Source organism: Canis lupus, chromosome X, assembly GCF_003254725.2.
Source record: "Canis lupus dingo isolate Sandy chromosome X, ASM325472v2, whole genome shotgun sequence".
Taxonomy (NCBI): domain Eukaryota; kingdom Metazoa; phylum Chordata; class Mammalia; order Carnivora; family Canidae; genus Canis; species Canis lupus.
In genome coordinates this window covers 95,733,828-95,752,043 of record NC_064281.1, presented here as the reverse complement: position 1 = coordinate 95,752,043, position 18,216 = coordinate 95,733,828, and the positions used below count along the sequence as shown (strand labels likewise).

Below are 18,216 nucleotides of genomic sequence, written 5' to 3'. Positions count from 1 at the left end.
TCCCTGGGTGGCGCAGTGGTTTGGCACCTGCCTTTGGCCCAGGGCGCGATCCTGGAGACCTGGGATCGAATCCCACGTCGGGCTCCCTGCATGGAGCCTGCTTCTCCCTCTGCCTGTGTCGCTGCCTGCCCCTCTCTCTCTCTCTCTCTCTCTCTGTGATTATCATGAATAAACAAATAAATAAAATCTTAAAATAAAATAAAATTAAATTAAATTAAAATAAAAGCAGATCATGGGGGCACCTGGGTGGCTCAGGTCATGATCTCATGGTTCTGTGATCTCGAGCCCACAGGCTTCCTGCTCAGCAGGGAGACTACTTCTCCCCCTCCCACTGCGACTGCCCCTCCTCCTAGAGACAGACTTTTTTTGGGGGTGGGGGGGGGCGCCTGGGTGGCTCAGTGATTGAGTGTCTGACTTCAGCTCAGGGCTTGATCAGGGATCGAGTCCCACATCGGGCTCCCTGTGGGGAGCCTGCTTCTCCCTCTGCCTGTGTCTTTGCCTCTCTCTCTCTCTCTCTCTCATGAATAAATCTTAAAAAAAATTTTTTTAAAGCAGATCACGTGGTAAGTGAATCACATGTATACTTAACAAAGATTGGATACCAATATACCAAATTAAATTCCAAAATGGGGCTCCCTGGGTGGCGCAGCGGTTTGACGCCTGCCTTTGGCCCAGGGCGCGATCCTGGAGACCCGAGATCAAATCCCACGTTGGGTCTCCCGGTGCATGGAGCCTGCTTCTCCCTCTGCCTGTGTCTCTGCCTCTCTCTCTCTCTGTGACTATCATAAATAAATAAAAATTAAAAAAAAATCCAAAACGTATCAAAATATTAGAGCTACAATGATACCATAGTTAACAATAAAAGTCCATGCCAAGTCCTACAAAATTACATAAAATATCCTTTTATCACAAAAAGGACAACCTACTATTAAGTATAATCAGGGCACATAAAACATTAACTCATATGTTTGGCCTCAAGTTTTTATGGTAGATACAGTAATCAACAACTGCTTTGGTTAATTTCTCAAAGTAGAGGAAGTCCTTTATTTGGAATTATCTGGAAGGCCCTAGATGTTTTAGTTTTTCCTTCTTCATCTAATACATTCCTCTATAACAAGTAGAGGCATTCAGTCAACAATTTTCTTAAAAGATTTATTTGAGACAGACAGGTTGGGGGGGGGAAAGAGGGGCAAAGGGAGAGGGAGAGAGAAACTTAAGCAGACTCCACATGAGCATAGAGCCCAACGTGGGGCTCAATCCCACAACCTGAGCCAAAACCAAAAGTTGGATGCTCAACCAACTGCACCACCCAGGTGCCCCTCAGTCAATATTTTTTTTTTTACCAGGCACCTACTTATACATGCCAGCCACTGTTAATACAGTTATGTTAGAACTTGGCTCAGGACGCCTGGGTGGCTCAGCAGTTGAGTGTCTGCGTTTGGCCCAGGGCGTGATCCCGGGGTCCTGGGATCGAGTCCCACATCGGGCTCCCTGCATGGAGACTGCTTCTCCCTCTGCCTATGTCTCTACCTCTCTGTGTCTCTCATGAATAAATAAATAAAATCTTAAAAACAAAAAAAGAACTTGGCTCAAACCAGAAGGTGCTCAAGGTGTGTTGTTTGGATTGTCTCAAACTGAAAACCGTATTTCTAAGTGCTATCTCAGTATTTTTCAACTTAGCTCCTTAATCAATTTTGATCAAAGCAATACCATCAAAAACCCGTCTAAGAGATCTTCTGAAAATAGCACGCAATGAAAGAAAAGCAGGACTACTGCAATCAAAGAAATCTGAATTCAAATCCTACCCCTGCAACTTATTAGCTATTTGGACCTTGAGCAAGTTATTGAACCCTTCTTAGCTTCCACTAATTTTCTCTCTTCTATGCTATGGTAATCCTAGAATGTTAAACCCCAGAAGCCCAGTTTTTCCCTCTTCAATTTACTCTACATCCACCCTACAAATAAAACAGGCCAGCTTTCAAGACAGTAGTGACACAGATCTCATTCACATCTCCAAAAAAATTGAAATTCAAATACTTAGCATGTGAAATTTTAAAATAAAGCATTCAAATCATAAAGGCGGGAAAAAATAAATGTAAGTATAATCCACAAATTAAGGTTTATATCTCCACCTTATTCTTTTTATCATTTTATTTGCAACATTTATTCGAAACAGATTTTGGATGGTCATGTGGGAATTTTTTTTACTTGATAGAATCTGAGATAATCAGTTATAAAAAACTATCACAATGGATTTTGAATCTTTGGAATCAACTAACCCAAGCCTGTTACTTTATAAAATGAAGGAACCAGGGCATAGAATAATATGCAGCATATGGGGTGCTTGGGTGGCAGTGAGAGAAGTGTCCAACTCTTGGTTCAGGTTGTGATCTCAGGGTTGTGAGATCGGGCACACCAGGCTCCCTGCTCAGCACAGAGTCTGCTTAAGACTCCCTCTTCCAGGGCACCTGACTTCTACTCGGGTCATATCTCAGGGGTCCTGGAATTGAGCTCCCACATCCGGGTAATCACTCAGCACGGAGTCTCTTTGTCTCCTCTTTCTGTCCCTCCCCTCAGTCATGCTTTCTCTGTCCCTCTCAAATAAATAAATCTTTAAAAAAAGAATATGCAAGATAAATAAAACCTACATTTTAAAAGACTTCATGACATAGGAAATGTTCGATATAGAATGAATGAGAAAAAAGGATTACAGCAATCTACGTACAATATGAACCTAAATGATAAAAGTAAATATAAAAGAATGTGGGGATCCCTGGGTGGCGCAGTGGTTTGGCGCCTGCCTTTGGCCCAGGGCGCGATCCTGGGGACCTGGGATCGAATCCCACGTCGGGCTCCCGGTGCATGGAGCCTGCTTCTCCCTCTCTGCCTGTGTCTCTGCCTCTCTCTCTCTCTCTCTCTCTCTCTCTCTGTGTGACTATCACAAATAAATAAGAATTAAATAAATAAAACATTTTTATAAAAGAATGTGAATTATACTTATTCTGTTATACTATTCTGAATTTCATAACCTTCTAAAAAAATATTTTGTAACTTAAAATACTCCAAAATAATGTTTTGAATTAAATGGGATATTTAATTCATAAAAAGTCATGAAAAAATAGAAATATGTAGGCATGGAGGTGTTTAAATGACTTGCTCACAATCTCAGAGCTAATTGGAAACAAAGCTAAGACAAGAACCCAGGCATCAAATCCAGGGCTCTTCCCACTGTACCACATGACCTCTAAGACAAAAATAGTATCTGTTCACCAGGAATTGTACTGGAAGAACTGGTAAAGAGCTGGAAGCCTGAGACTTAAATTTTGTGAGAAATAAATGTCTGTTTTCCCTTAAGTCAAAAAAAAAAAAAGACTGTGTTCAATATCAATTTATTTGACCACTACTGTTTTTGTTTCCTTAAATTTATTCACGATGACCTTAAACAGTGCTACAGATTACTAGTTATAATACTATTACCAGATTAGAACACAGATAAAGCTTGAGATTTGACAGCTTATGATAATCTCCCAGCCTCAGGAGAACAAGGACATCTACTTTGCCATATTTGTCTTTCAAACCCTACACCACATAGTATAATCTCTGCCGTATAGTAGGCACTCAATAAAATGTCTTTTTTATAGAGCATAACTTTTCCCGCCTCACCTTAGCACTAGCTACCAGACTTTTAAGTATTAGAACAAACAAAAACAGTAAAATATCATAATCTCATACTTGGGGTAGGCATTTACAATATAAACAAAGAATTTATGAAACAAATTAATGTTTATGACCAAATGTAAGGGGAATATTTATGTTAGTCAAATATTTCAAGCAGTATACAAATTAATTGGGATGTTACTAACAATATTATTATCTACTGAAATGGTCCTAACCTATAGCCAGGATTACTTTTCCTGCCTAGTTGGGAGTCACTGAATGCACTATAAAGCAATAAAGTACAAACGTAGCACAAAGGGTACTGGACTAGGACCTAGACCTTAGTCCAAGCTCTGCTAATAATTAGATATATAATCTTGGGTAATTCACTTTTTCTCTTTTGAGTCCTAGTTAGCCTATTCATAAAAAGAAAAGAGTTGAAGTACTTATCACATAAAAAGAAAAGAGTTGAAGTACTTATCACCAGGGACCCTTCCAATCTTAATTTTTAAAAATGATTCTTATCCACAAAGATTCTACATTCAGATTTTTTCATTGCATCAAACTGTGTATCTTGAATGTTATGACTTGCTATATTATTTGATAATAAAAAGTTTAGCACATTTTCTAAAATTCTATAAAGATTAATAACATATATTCTCTTTACCATCTTATACTAGGTGCCATAAGAGAAAATAAGAAATGTGAGCATCTGATAATCAGGCCTGCTTTGCCAGCTGGGTTGACAGAAGCCACAGTGGATTTTACAATACAAACCAATGATATGTAAATGCATATATGTATTTACATACCATTGATAAATACTTATGTTGATATACATGTAGGTGTGTGAATTTTAAAAGCTATTTTTAATTCTAAAATCAATACTTGTTTATGGTAAAAATTTAAACAGTACATTAGGCCATATGTGAAGTGCAAATTAAAAAGCATCATATTCTTCTCCATCCCTCTATTAAGTAGGCACTGTTCACACTTTTCTGGTGTATCCTTCCAGAAATTCTCTGAGCATATTCAAATATGCATATGTGCATGTGTGCATAAATCTTATTAACCTAAACTGTTGCCACTTCTTGAATGACGGGAGAAAATATCTCAAGCATTGGTTTCGATAAACATGTTAAATACATAGAAGGTAGTTGCACAGTTGTATGATACAAAGTAGTATAGGCTTCAAGTGTGCGGTGAGTTGAACATTTAATTTTCTTGCTTGGAGGCTATGCACAGCAGTTGCTCAGAAAGAGCAGTGAGCGAAGAGCCAGACAAGCTGGGTTCTAATCTAAGTAGTTGAGTAGTCTTAGGCAAGCCACGAATCTTCTTGTGCCTTAGTTTCTGCTTTTGCAAAATAAGAGGATTGGACTAAGATCGCTTCCAACTCTAAAATGTTAAAGTTCTAAGATGGCTGTCTGTAATCGTGTTCTCTTGAACTGGTTGTAAGAAATTCGAAGTGAAAAAAAGGGGAAAAAAGAACAGTACAGCAACCTCTAGTCTTACAAAAGTATATTTCTATGCATCAATGAGAATAAGGCATAGGGTGAGAGACCTAGTAATATAATTACATTTGAAGGCAAAGTAGCAGATTATTAAAATCGGACAGATCTTTACGAAGCTCTGATTGACCTTTTTCTTTTTTTGGAGGTGGAAGGGGCTGTTTAGTTTCAGCAATAACCACCCCCTTCCTATCAAAAACAATTAAGTGTATTATGGAGTTAAAATAATGAAACTGAAAGTTAGACTGAATTTTGTTTTACTCACAGAATATACTGGGGAAGTGACTAGGACAGCAAAGATTGGAAAGAATTACTAGCTAATTTCCTCTTCCGGAAGCTCTTTGGCTCCTATTCTTTCTGCTTCACGTGCCCTCGCCAGGCACACTCCACCCAGCTCCATACCTGCCACACGCACCAAATTGGGGGGTGGGAGGGGCGGTCCCTTTGATCATTAAAAAAAAAAAAAGTTGACTCGATTTACCTTAGAGGTTCCCGGGTTTAAGAAGGCACCGGGCAAGCCCGAAGCCAGGCAGCCACCCACGCCCCCACCCACGCCTTCTTTCTGTGCTCCCGGGAACCTCGGCAAGGAGCTCCGGCTGGGCCACCCGCGCCGCACAGGGGCGGCCTTCCCGCCCCTCCCCGCAGCGCCGGGGCCCGCGGGGAGGGGGGGAGGAGGAGGAAGAGGAGGAGGAGGAGGAGGAGGAGGAGGAAGCCCGTACAGGCAGTACCCACCGCGCCAGGAGAGCCAGCCCGGATCGCCCGCGGCGCCCTGCGCGGTCCGGAGGGGAGGGTCCTGGAGGAGGGGCGGCCCGAGCCCCAATCTGGAAATGCCAACTCCGCTTTGCGGCCGGGCCCCAGCCTAGAAGGAAACGGAAGTCTCTCCGTCTCCCTCAGGCGCACCCAGCAGCCCGCCCGTCGCCCGGAGGAGCCCCGAGCCGGGGAACCCGAGGTGCGTCCACGACAGGGCCTCACACAGACTCCGGCCGCGGTCGGTCAGTCTCAGGCCCCGGCCGCGCCAAGGGCCCCCCCGCGCCGCCGCAAGCTCCTTTCTACCGTCCCCGCCCGGGGCCAGCCTCCCGCCCTGTAAGGCCCCTCCTTCTTCCCCCTCCGCCATTTTCGAACTTACCCTTGGGCCCCGGCGTCCTGGATTAGTGCTGAGCCCTCCCAGGGCGCAGCCAAGGTCCCGCCACTTCCCTGGGCCGGAAGGGGGCAGCCCGGACGATCGAAGCCCTCCCCCCAACCCCCACCCCCGGCTGGAAGCCAGAACCTGACCCAGCGGGCGCGCCTGCGCAGTGGGTACCTCGCAGTCCCCGCCCCCAGCTCGAAGGTTTCCTCTTCCACCTCGAGGTGTTTTTTCCCACGGCTGTTACCTGCTGGGCTTTGGTGTTGAGCAGCAGGGGGTAGAGGTAAAGTTACGGATGGAAAGAGAGCGAACCAGTTGAGTTCTCACTACCGACCAAGCACTGTGTGAGGCATAGATTGCGTTCTTTGTTGTGATTTTGACAACCCTGTAAGATAGGCCCTCTCTCATTAAACCCATTTTACAGAGGCTATTGAGGCCCAGAGAAGAAAAGTCCCTCCATGGGAGAGAGAACATGAGAGACTCCTAACTCTGGGAAACGAACAACAGGTAGTGGAAAGGGAGGTGGGCGGGGGGTGGGGGTGACGGGGCACTTGACGGGATGAGCACTGGGTATTATGCTATAGGTTGGCAAATCGAACTCCAAAAAAAGAAATATATGTATATATATATATACACAAAAAAAAGGCCCTCCATTAGCATGCAGCTAATAAATGAGGGAATTGAGATTAGAATACGGTCCGTGCCCTAGATGGAAAGGATAAAACGGAAAGGACATTCAGTTGGAACAGGATGGGGATTGAGAGATAAAGGGAAAATGAATAGGAAAGAGGGCAGGAGGCAGGGAAACCGGAAATCTGGGACATAATATGCTGATCATATCCTGGATTTATTTCAAATATGCTGTAAGGTTGCCAAATGAATTTTGTTTCACAGACTTAGGCTCCCTTATACGCTAGTGTAGTGACATGAGAGATTCTGAATGAGAGTGTTTCATATCAAGAGGAAGATTCTAAGTATCACCTGCATCCTCAAATGATGCTTCCCTTCTTGAGAAGGGAACTTGAAGAGAGGAGAGAAGAGACTTCTCTTTGGTTCTTAGGCTTTTGCTAAATATTACCCCTCCAATCCTCTTTTACTGTCATAGCTCTGAGAATCCCACATCTGACATTGGGTAATAGTAATTGCAAGCAAACAGTTATTAAATTCTCACAGCAGGGACACCTGGGTGGCTCAGCAGTTGAGCGTCTGCCTTTGGCTCAGGGGTGATCCCGGAGTCCTGGGATTGAGTCCCACATCAGGCTTCCTGCATGGAGCCTGCTTCTCCCTCTGCCTATGTCTCTGCCTCTCACTCTGTGTGTCTCATTAATAAATAAATAAAAATCTTAAAAAAAAAATTGGGACACCTGGGTGGTTCAGTGGTTGAGCATCTGCCTTTGGCTCAGGTCGTGATCCTGGGGTCCTGGGATTGAGCACCACATCGGGCTCCTGGCAGACAGCCTGTCTCTCCCTCTGCCTATGTCTCTGCCTCTCTCTCTCTCTCTCTCTGTGTGTGTGTGTGTCTCATGAATAAATAATGATCTTTAAAAAAATAATTCTCACAGCAATCTTATGAAATATGTAACTACCATTATTTCCATTTTACAAATGAAGAAACTGAGGTTTAGAGAGTTTAGATGGCTTGCCCAAAGTCACACTGCTGGTATGTGTGGGAGCTGGAACAGTGATTCAAACCTAGATCTTCTTTTTTTTTTAATTTTTTATTTATTTATGATAGTCACAGAGAGAGGGAGAGAAAGAGAGACAGGCAGAGGGAGAAGCAGGCTCCATGCACCGGGAGCCCGACGTGGGATTCGATCCCGGGTCTCCAGGATCGCGCCCTGGACCAAAGGCAGGCGCCAAACCGCTGCGCCACCCAGGGATCCCCAAACCTAGATCTTCTGATTCCAGATGTGCCTGACCATTACTTGGTCTCCTGACTTGCCTCTCTATCCCTAGGACTGGTACCCTGCAGTACCGACTGCACAAGGCAATGTGACCTAAACCCTTCAACACTACTTTCCCAGATTATGTTAAAACTCCTTAGCTTTCTGTTCACTTTTCCCTTGGGCTCCGTACTGTCAACTGAAAGAAAACCATCCTTAAAGTAGGTTAGTAAATGCTTTATCCGTTGTCTTACTCAGAATGATAGCCTGGGAAAACAGGCTTCCGGATTGCTCTAAAGACTGGCTCCAAGGCCTCGTAGCTCCCCGGGATTATATATACAAAAGGGGCAAAGGGTATGCCTGCTTGCAAGCAGCTGTCCAAATACTTGCGCATCAAAAGGTATAATTTGTTACGGTTGTAAAAGTTACCGTTTATTGATTTCCACGTAGAGACGAGAAAGACCCTGAGGTCATCTTAATACGTTACGTTTCTATCATATCTAATTGTTTAAAAATATTGCTTGCGTGTCTCTGCTTAATTGGTTTTCCGGTTCTTCCTGTTTTTGATTCTTCCTTGAGGTCACTTGAGCCGGTCACTGAAGGCTGACATCAGTCATCAACTGCAGTTTTAGTACAAACGACGTATCTTCTAACAAAACAGAACTGCTAACCATAGAAGTACAGTTACTGCCCTTTCCCAGCTTTCCGGCCTTCCATTCACTTACTCAAATAGCTCCCTGTGCCTAGGAAGAAGGACTGCCCTTACTCAAAGCCTTCTCTGATTCCTTCTTCCTCCTCTGAACTCTCTTGGCACTTGAATTTTTGTTTTTAGTTTTGTTAGCACCTTTTAAAAGCTGTAATTAAATGTGTATAACATAGGGGTGTTTGGCTGGCTCAGTGGAAAATGCGACTCTTGATCTCAGGTTGTGAGTTCCAGCCCTGTTGTTGGGCATACAGATCATTATAAAAAAGAGAGTATATTACATACAATTTACCATTTGAGCCATTTTTTAAGTATACAGATCAGTGGCATTGAGTACCTTCAACATCCACCTCCAGAACTTTTTCATCTCACTTGGCACTTGAATTTATGCCTTTGTTATGAAACACAGTGCTTTCTGCCATGTTGTATAGCTGTTTGTGTACATGTCTTATCTCACCTATATTTTAAGTTCATTTATGGTAAAATGTGTGTCTTAACTCTTTTTTGTGATTCCTCCAAAACTCTTGGAGTCATCTTTAATCCACCCCCTCCATCCCTTATCCAATTCTCAGCAAATCCTGTCCATCTCAATTTTCAAAATATATCCACAGTATCACCAATTCTCATTAACACCACTATGACCCTAGTCTGTCTCTCTCTTATACTTTAGCTTCCTCTCTGGTCTTCCAGCTTACCTCCTCCTTGCCTGTCTCCAGTGTATTTACACAGCAGCCAGAGTTGTCCTAATAAGCCAGATCATTGTCATTTATCTGCTCAAATCCCTTCAGTGGCTCTCCATTTCACTCAGAAAAAAGTCAAAGATGTATAATGGCCTACAAAGGCTTTCGTGGCCAGCCACCAACACGATCTCTAGTGATCTTCACTTCTTGCTCTTCATGCCCTTGGCTACAATGAACTAGAGCTGACTCGTGTAAACTAATAGAATGCTGTGGAAGTGATAGCATATGATTTAAAAGCCTAGGTCCTAAAAGGCATTGTGATTTCTGCCTTGCTCTGTCTTGGATTGGTTGCTCTGTAGGAAGCCAGCTGGTATGTCACGGGGATACTCAAGTATCATGAGAGGCCCACACAAGGAAAAACTGAGGCTGCCCCTTCTTCTCAACACCAACTTGTCAACCACATGAGTGAGCCACCTTGGAAGAGGATTCTTCAGACCCACACTTCCAATGACTGCAACCTCTTGAAACCCAAAGCCAGGAACACCCAGCCAAAACACCAACTTGTCAACCACATGAGTGAGCCACCTTGGAAGAGGATTCTTCAGACCCACACTTCCAATGACTGCAACCTCTTGAAACCCAAAGCCAGGAACACCCAGCCAAAACCCTCCTGAATTCCTGTGTATTGCTGTTTTAAATAGCTAAATTTTACTTACTTGTTTTTATTTTTATATGTAATTTCCACACCCATTGTGAGACTCAAACTCATGACCCTGAGATCAAGAGTCATATGTTCCACCAACTGAGCCAGCCAGGTACCCCTTAAGTAGCTAAATTTTAGGGCAATTTGTTACCCAACAGTAAATAACTAATACAAGGGCTCTACACAATCAGAGTCCTTCATACCTCAATGTCTTCATCTCTTACTATTCTTACCCCTTGTTCCTTTAGTTTTCCTGTCTCAGGGCCTTTGCACTTGCTGTTCACTCTGCCTGGAACACTTCCCCCAAATATATCCATGGCTTGTCCTTCAGCTCCTTCAAGTCTTTGCTTAATTGTCACCTTCTCAATAAGGCCCACCATGACTACCATATTGAAATTACAACTTCTCTCATAACACTCTCAATCTCCCTTCCCTGCTCTACCTCCCCGCCATGGTATCTATTTGTAGCATGCTATATGGTTATTTTCTTTATCGTGTTTGTTTCTTTTTAAAGATTTTATTTCTTTTTTTTAAGGAGTATCCTTTTCCCTTTTTAAGATTTTATTTATTTATTTATGAGAGAGACACAGAGAAAGAGAGGCAGAGACACAAGCAAAGGGAGAAGCAGGCTCCTGACATGGGACTCCAAGATCATGCCCTGGGCTAAACCACTAAGCCACCCAGGCGTCCCAAGATTTTATTTTATTCTTTATTCACGAAAGACACAGAGAGAAAGAGACATAGGCAGACGGAGAAGCAGGCTCCCTGTGGAGAGCCTGATGCAGGACTTGATCCCAGGACCCCGGGATCATGACCTGAGCCAAAGGAAGATGTTCAACCACTGAGCTGCCCAGGTGCCCCGTGTTTGTTTATTATATGTCTCCTCCTTCCAACCCGTACTAGACTATAAGCTCCAAGAGGACAGGAATTTTTATTTCATTCACTGATCTGTCCCAAGTACTTAGAACAATGTCTGGCAGTGTAGATACTTAGAAGATATTTGTTGAATGAGTGAATAAAAATTTCATAAACAGGGACTCCTGGGTGGCTCAGCAGTTGAGCATCTGCCTTCTGCTCTGGTCATGATCCCTCAGTCCTGGGATTGAGTCCCACATCAGGCTCCCTGCATGGAGCCTGCTTCTCCCTTTGCCTCTGCCTCTCTCTGTCTCTCATGAATAAATAAATAAAAATCTTTTTAAAAATTTCATAAACATGCCAGACCCTTGCTAAATACTTGTTAGGTGAATTGTCAGTTGGGAAATGTGAACAGCAAAAGCAGACATAGCTGGGGTATGATATTTAGGTTTTATATGACTGGACACACGGAAGTTTGAAGTTAGAAAAACACAATCTACAAAGAGGTTACTCTTGTCTGTATAAGGATGCTTTGTTGTAATTGTTTTTGGTTGAGGAGGATTATTTAGAGAGGAAAAGAATAAAGGCATGTTAGCTTGAACTATATGGAATTGCCAATGTCAAGCCATTGCCAAATACTCCAAACGGCAATTTAATGTGGAGAAAGGAAAACTGATAGCATAAAGACCCAGCAGAAATAAGAGATGGAATCAAGCATGAGTAGTGGCATTAACCTTGAATAGGAAAAAGAACAAATCTGTAGAGGCTAAAAGTGATGAGATGTAGATAAGGAGAGAAGAATTTTGAGAATGGTTGCCACACCTCGATGGCAGGTGGATTCTGTGGAAAATAACATATGTAGATATCTGCTGAGAAGAACAGCCAAGGTTTAACACTATAACCCTTTATGCAAATACAGTTGTAAAGTGAAAGCCCAACTAATTTAAGAGCAGAGTTGTTTTGGGTGAAGGAAGGCGGGGTGAGCCCTGACTTCCAGACATTGCCCTCAGAGCTATATACCTTCTGGCAGGAAGGGGTACACGCCTGCATAGGATTACTCTTGACTCATCAACGGAGAACAGCCTCTGTGAAGGTCGTTCATGCTGAATAGTGTCTATCAGCAGCACCTGCCCCTCAGTCTCCTGACTTTTGCTTGGGTGTCTTGATTGCTAACCTCTCCCTCCTTGCTGCCAGAAAGACTGCAATTATAATTTCCTCTCTTTGAGCAGTCGTAAAGGTGCTTGCCCTTATCTGGTGCCCATAAAACTAGCACCTCCAGCCAGCCCTCCCTTTCTCTTTTTTCTTTATCTTCCAGGACTCAGTCATACAGAAGAGACTTGTTGCTTGTTTGGGGTAGGGACCAAAGAGCGCACTCTCAAGCTAATAGAAAATTTGACCTGGGATTTTTAATCTATTCCTATGGTTGTACACCATGTATTCAGTCTGCAAAAGTCCGACAACAATATCGAGGTCACGGTGTGTCTGGAGTAGGGTGGAGGTAAAAGCTACAGGAATTGAGGTCCAGGAGAGGTGCTAGTGTGTTGGAGGGGTCATCACCCAGGATGCTAGTGGGATTTGTGTTTAGGGAGGAAGACTATGAGCCCAAAGCCACAGATGTCAATAGATGCGAGGAAGTGTCCTGGATGGAGATAGATAATAATTGTTGGCATTTACAAAGAGTTTACCATCAGCCGCACTGTCTTCAGTGCTTGGCATATTTTGTCTCTCCTAATCCTCTCAGTCACCCTATAAGTTTTTTTTTTTTTAAATTTTTTTAATTTATTTATGATAGTCACAGAGAGAGAGAGAGAGAGAGGCAGAGACATAGGCAGAGGGAGAAGCAGGCTCCATGCACCGGGAGGCCGACGTGGGATTCGATCCCGGGTCTCCAGGATCGCGCCCTGGGCCAAAGGCAGGCCCCAAACCGGTGCGCCACCGAGGGATCCCAGTCACCCTATAAGTTAAGTGTTCTTTTTATTCTTGTCTTGACTCAGAACCTAAAATGATGCCTGGCATATGGTAGGTACTCAAGCCAGATCAGGTCACTCCTCTGCCTAAACCCCTGCAATGGCATCTCACTTGGTAGGGGCAAGCACAGGGTGCAGTGGGAATCTAGAGGAGAGCTCCAGAAGAGGGGGAGGGAGAAGAGTGAATCAGAGCTGGCTCTACAGGGATTTCAGTCTTGAAGGACAACCAAGAGTTAGCTAGCTGACACAGTGGGAGAAAGGCATTCTAAGCAGACATGTGAACAGATGTGCTGACTCATGGAGGGGGAACAAAACAACATGCAATTGGAGAATGGCAGTGAATGCCTTATGGTATGGGCGGAGCCGCTAACATTTATTGTTTTTTATGTTTACATTGTGTTCAGTGCGTTACATAGATGATCGCATTTAATCATCCTGCAACTCTAGGGAGGTAATGTTATTATCCCCATTTTACAAGTAAGAAAACTGAGGACAGATAGGTTGGGTTGCCCAAGGTCTCAAAACTAGTAAGGCGGGGGATCCCTGGGTGGCTCAGCGGTTTCGCGCCTGCCTTTGGCCCAGGGCACGATCCTGGAGTGTTGGGATCAAGTCCCACGTCGGGCTCCCGGTGCATGGAGCCTGCTTCTCCCTCTGCCCGTGTCTCTGCCTCTCTCTCTCTATCATAAATAAATAAAAATAAATCTTAAAAAAAAAACTAGTAAGGCAGAGGTGTAGATAAGTGGTGATGGGGGGGTTGGATGGAGCCTGAAAAGAGACCTGAGGCTCTAGGGAGGTAGCCCAGATAAAATCCAGTCTACTCGAGCTGCTATAACAGGATACCACAGGCTGGGTGGCCTACATGATGGAAATTTATTTTCTCATAGTTCTGGAGGCTTTTTTAAAACTTTTTCTTTTTTTAAGATTTTATTTATTTATTCATGAGAGACAGAGAGAGAGAGAGGCAGAGACACAGGCAGAGGGAGAAGCAGGCTCCATGCAGGAAGCCCGATGTGGGACTTGATCCCAGGTCTCCAGGATCAGGCTCTGGGCTGAAGGCGGCGCTAAACCGCCGAGCCACCCGGGCTGTCCCAGTTCTGGAGGCTTAAAGTCTGAGATCAGGGTGTTGGCAGGTTCACGTCTAAGATCTGTCCTCTAGGCTTGCCGATGGCTGTCTTCTCTCTGTCTTTACATGGTCTTCCCTCTTGGTTCTGTGTCCTAATCGCTCCTCAATAAAGACATCTGTCATATTGGATTAGAGCACACCCTAATCACCTCATTTTAACTTAATTACCTCTTCAAAAGCCTTATCTCCAAATGCAGTCACATTCTGAGGTCCCATGGGTTAGGACCCCAACATGAATTTGGGGGGGAATATAGTCCAGTCCCTGACAGCTTGCATGGCACATTAAATTATTTGGCCTCATAAACCAGTGGTTCCCACACCTCATGGTGAACCAGAATCACCTGAACAGCTTTTTGACACTGCTAATTCTTGGATAATCCCCACTCAGGTGATTCAGTCAGTAAAGCTAGGCCATGTTTGAGGGAAATGTAAAGCTTCTGCGCAGTCTCCAGCTGATTCCGGTGCTGTGTCTATCTGGGCTATGTTTTGAGGAAACCAATTCCAGGCTGATTAGAGACAGGAAATGTAAAAGGCAAAACTGACATTTTAAGTTTTTTATTATTATTATTTTTTTAACAAAAGAGAGAGAGAGAGAGAGAATGCACAGGGGAGCGGGGAAGGGCAGAGGGAGAGGGAAGCAGACCCTGACCTCACAACCTGAGCTGAAACCAAGTCAAATGCTTAGCCGATTAAGCCACCCAGGTGCACCCAAACTTTGACATTTTTAAAGAAAATACAGGGCAGCCCTGGTGGCGCAGTGGTTTAGTGTTGCCTGCAGCCTGGGGTGTGATCCTGTAGACCTGGGATTGAGTCCCACATTGGCTCCCCACAGGGAGCCTGCTTCTCCCTCTGCCTATGTCTCTGCCTCTCTTTGTCTCTCATGAATAAATAAAATCTTAAAAAAAAATACAAGAGAGGGTGCCTGGATGGCTCAGTCACTTAAGAGTTGTGTGCCTTCGACTCTGGTCATGATCTTGGGGTTCTGGGATCGAGCCCCACGTTGGGCTCCCTGATCAGCAGGAGAGTCTGCTTCTCCCTCTCCCTTTTCCCCTGCTCCTGCTCTCTCACAAATAAATAATAATAATAAAATAATAAAAAATTAGGGGCACCTAGGTGGCTCAGTCAGTTGGGTGTCTGACTCGATTTTGGCTCAGGCCATGACCTCAGAGTCCTGGGGAGTCTGCCTCCCCATCCCACAGTCCTGCTTCTCCTCTCTCTCTAAAATAAATAAATATTTTAATTAATAAATTAAAAATTAAAAAAAGAAAATACAAGAGAGTCTCTTCCTCTCTGGACTCAGATGTAGTTTGCGGCAACATGGCTAAACACCAAAAAGGTGGGAATTGTGAGTAAATGCAGGACCTCAGCTCCTCCCTCAGGAAAATGGTGAAGAAGATTGAAATAAGCCAGCAAGCCAAGTACACTTGCTCCTTCTGTGGCAAAACGAAGATGAAAAGACAAGCTATAGGGATCTTGCACTGTGGTTCCAGCATGAAAACCGTAGCTGGTGGCACCTGAGCGTATCACACCACTTCTGCAGTCATGGTAAAGTCGGCCATCAGAGGACTGAAGTTGTTGAAAGACCAGTAGAAGCTCCACCAACTGAAACACTGCTAACCTATAATAAGTGGGTTAATTGATGTAAGAAAAAAATTTTAAAAAGAAAAAGAAATACAAGACAGTATAATTTCATCATAGGGTAGGAAATGATGTCATAGACCAGCGGTTTTCATGCTGTTTGCTCTCATATCCCTCAAAGAATCTTGAAAAGTTATGGATCCACTTTTACATGTTTAATGTGACATAAAAATGTTTTCATTATAAGTTAAAATAATTACAAAGGATGTAATTTCCAATATATTATAAATGGTGGCATAAAAACCAAATCTATCATTATTTTAAATGAAATCTAAATACCATAGTCATTTGATATCCACTGTCATCCATTTGAAAATTAAAGGAATAAACTTTAATAGCCAGAAAATTTCTATTTTTGTCTTTAATTCATTTTTCACTTCTACTTCCCCCATAGAATTTTATCTTAATGTGATATATTTTTATGCTTAAAAGTACTTTATTGATCACCCTATCATATTTCTTTGCAGCAGAAATAGGAATATAAAACAGTTTGTTAGCAAGTGTCCTATAAACATATTTTTAGCTATTAAAAAATTCCTCTGGCTGGAGTTATTTGTAACTGTTATTATTGCTTTAAAATTGCTCAAAACATAAATTTTTTATACATCTTGATAAATGAATGGAAAACCTAAAAGTCAAATTTTATTGTAAATTCACCCTTGAATGAACTGGATTTTTTCCCCTCCCCATGTATGGATGGATAAATACAACCTGTTGCTGGAATGAGAGTTCAGTTTTGGGACGCCTGGGTGGCTCAGCGGTTGAGCATCTGCCTTCAGCTCAAGGCGTGATCCCGGAGTTCCGGGATCGAGTCCCACATCAGGCTCTCTGCATGGAGCCTGCTTTTCCCTCTGCCTATGTCTTTGCCTCTCTCTCTGTGTCTCTCATGAATAAATAAATAAAATCTTAGAAAAAAAAGAGTTCAGTTTCAGTTCTATTTCTGTTTTTATTTTTATAGATACACTGAGAAAATTGTTCAGACATGTAAGAATCTGAAAATATAAATAGTATTGTAATAGCAAATTTATTTATGAGCTCTTTCTGAGTTGTTTGCCAAAAATCATATAGTGATCTATCAGAAATGTCTTTTTTTGATCTATTGTCTGGCTACCTGATTAAATTTCCCTTCAAATTTGTTGAAAGCAAAGAATTGCAAACCGTCTGACTTGCAAAAGGAGTTGTTACTCATTCACTAGAATCATTCACTTTCTTACCTTCTAGGGATTATACAAAAAAAGGTTTTATAGATGACTAGTAAGTAGACTTCTATACTTTTTCACTTATTTAACCTGATATACTTGGAAAGGGTTGGAAAAATTAAAATATTATTAATTTGAATAAATATTTGTCAATATAGTATTTTTTTAATATAGTATTTTAAAATAAACGTTTCTATTTTATCTTGAGCTTTAACTATATTTTCATCATATGTTTTTGGAGCTACTGATCTTAGTTTATTCAACTAATATATGTATATATATTTTTTAAAGATCTTATTTATTTAACAGAGAGAAGAGAATGCACAAGTAGGGGGAGTGGCAGGCAGAAGGAGAAGCAGACTCCTTGCTGAGCAGGGAGCCAAATGTGGGACTCTATCTCAGGACCCTGGGATCATGACTTGAGTCAAAGGCAGATGCTTACCCCTGACTGAGCCACTCAGGGGCCTCAGTTTATTCAATTAATAGAAATGCCCGCTACATAATCTAACTGGCAGTCAGTCCTATTCATCCAAAAAAAAAAAAGTCAAATGAGACTTTTTATTTTTTTATTTTTTTATTTTTTTTAATATTTTTTTTAATTTATTTATGACAGTCACAGAGGGAGAGAGAGAGAGGCAGAGACACAGGCAGAGGGAGAAGCAGGCTCCATGCAGGGAGCCCGATGCAGGACTCGATCCCAGGATCCCGGCCGGAATCACACTCTGGGCCAAAGGCAGATGCTCAACCACTGAACCACCCAGGCGTCTCTTACTTTGTTTTTTAAAATCTGACTTTTTGGGATCCCTGGGTGGCGCAGCGGTTTAGCGCCTGCCTTTGGCCCAGCGCGCGATCCTGGAGACCCAGGATCGAATCCCACATCGGGCTCCCAGTGCATTGAGCCTGCTTCTCCCTCTGCCTGTGTCTCTGCCTCTCTCTCTCTGTAACTATCATAAATAAATAAATAAATAAAAATTAAAAAAAAAGAAAAATAAAGTCTGACTTTTTTATTTTTCAATTCAAATAAAAATGTGTTAATGCATTCCTTGTAACAGTGATCTCAATTCTGAATTCTAAGCTAGATAGGCAGAGCCCTGCCATGAATTTGTTGCCTGGATGAAACAAGGCACTGACACCTTCAGTATTTACCACAGCTCTCATTGCTTTGTTCTCATGGACC

General features: G+C 42.8%; 1 protein-coding gene and 1 long non-coding RNA gene across 12 annotated transcripts in view; one reads left to right on the top strand and one right to left on the bottom strand.

The window, feature by feature from the left end:
• LOC112649057 (X-linked inhibitor of apoptosis) overlaps positions 1–6,445 on the bottom strand; it is a 55,867-nt gene extending 49,422 nt beyond the window's left edge. For 2 of the 11 annotated variants that reach the window (XM_049107496.1, XM_049107497.1), the window contains exon 1: positions 6,292–6,405. The gene's annotated coding sequence lies outside the window, so the exon portion shown is untranslated. Of the gene's footprint in view, positions 1–5,897; positions 6,037–6,291 lie in introns of those variants that run through there. The other 9 variants (XM_049107493.1, XM_025431125.3, XM_025431126.3 and 6 more) reach the window with 7 other exon arrangements.
• On the top strand, positions 5,975–17,033 carry LOC112649087 (uncharacterized). Its single transcript, XR_007409377.1, has 3 exons — positions 5,975–6,114; positions 6,713–6,795; positions 15,503–17,033. It is a non-coding gene; the product is annotated as an uncharacterized LOC112649087 (long non-coding RNA).
• Positions 17,034–18,216: the final 1,183 nt, after the last annotated feature.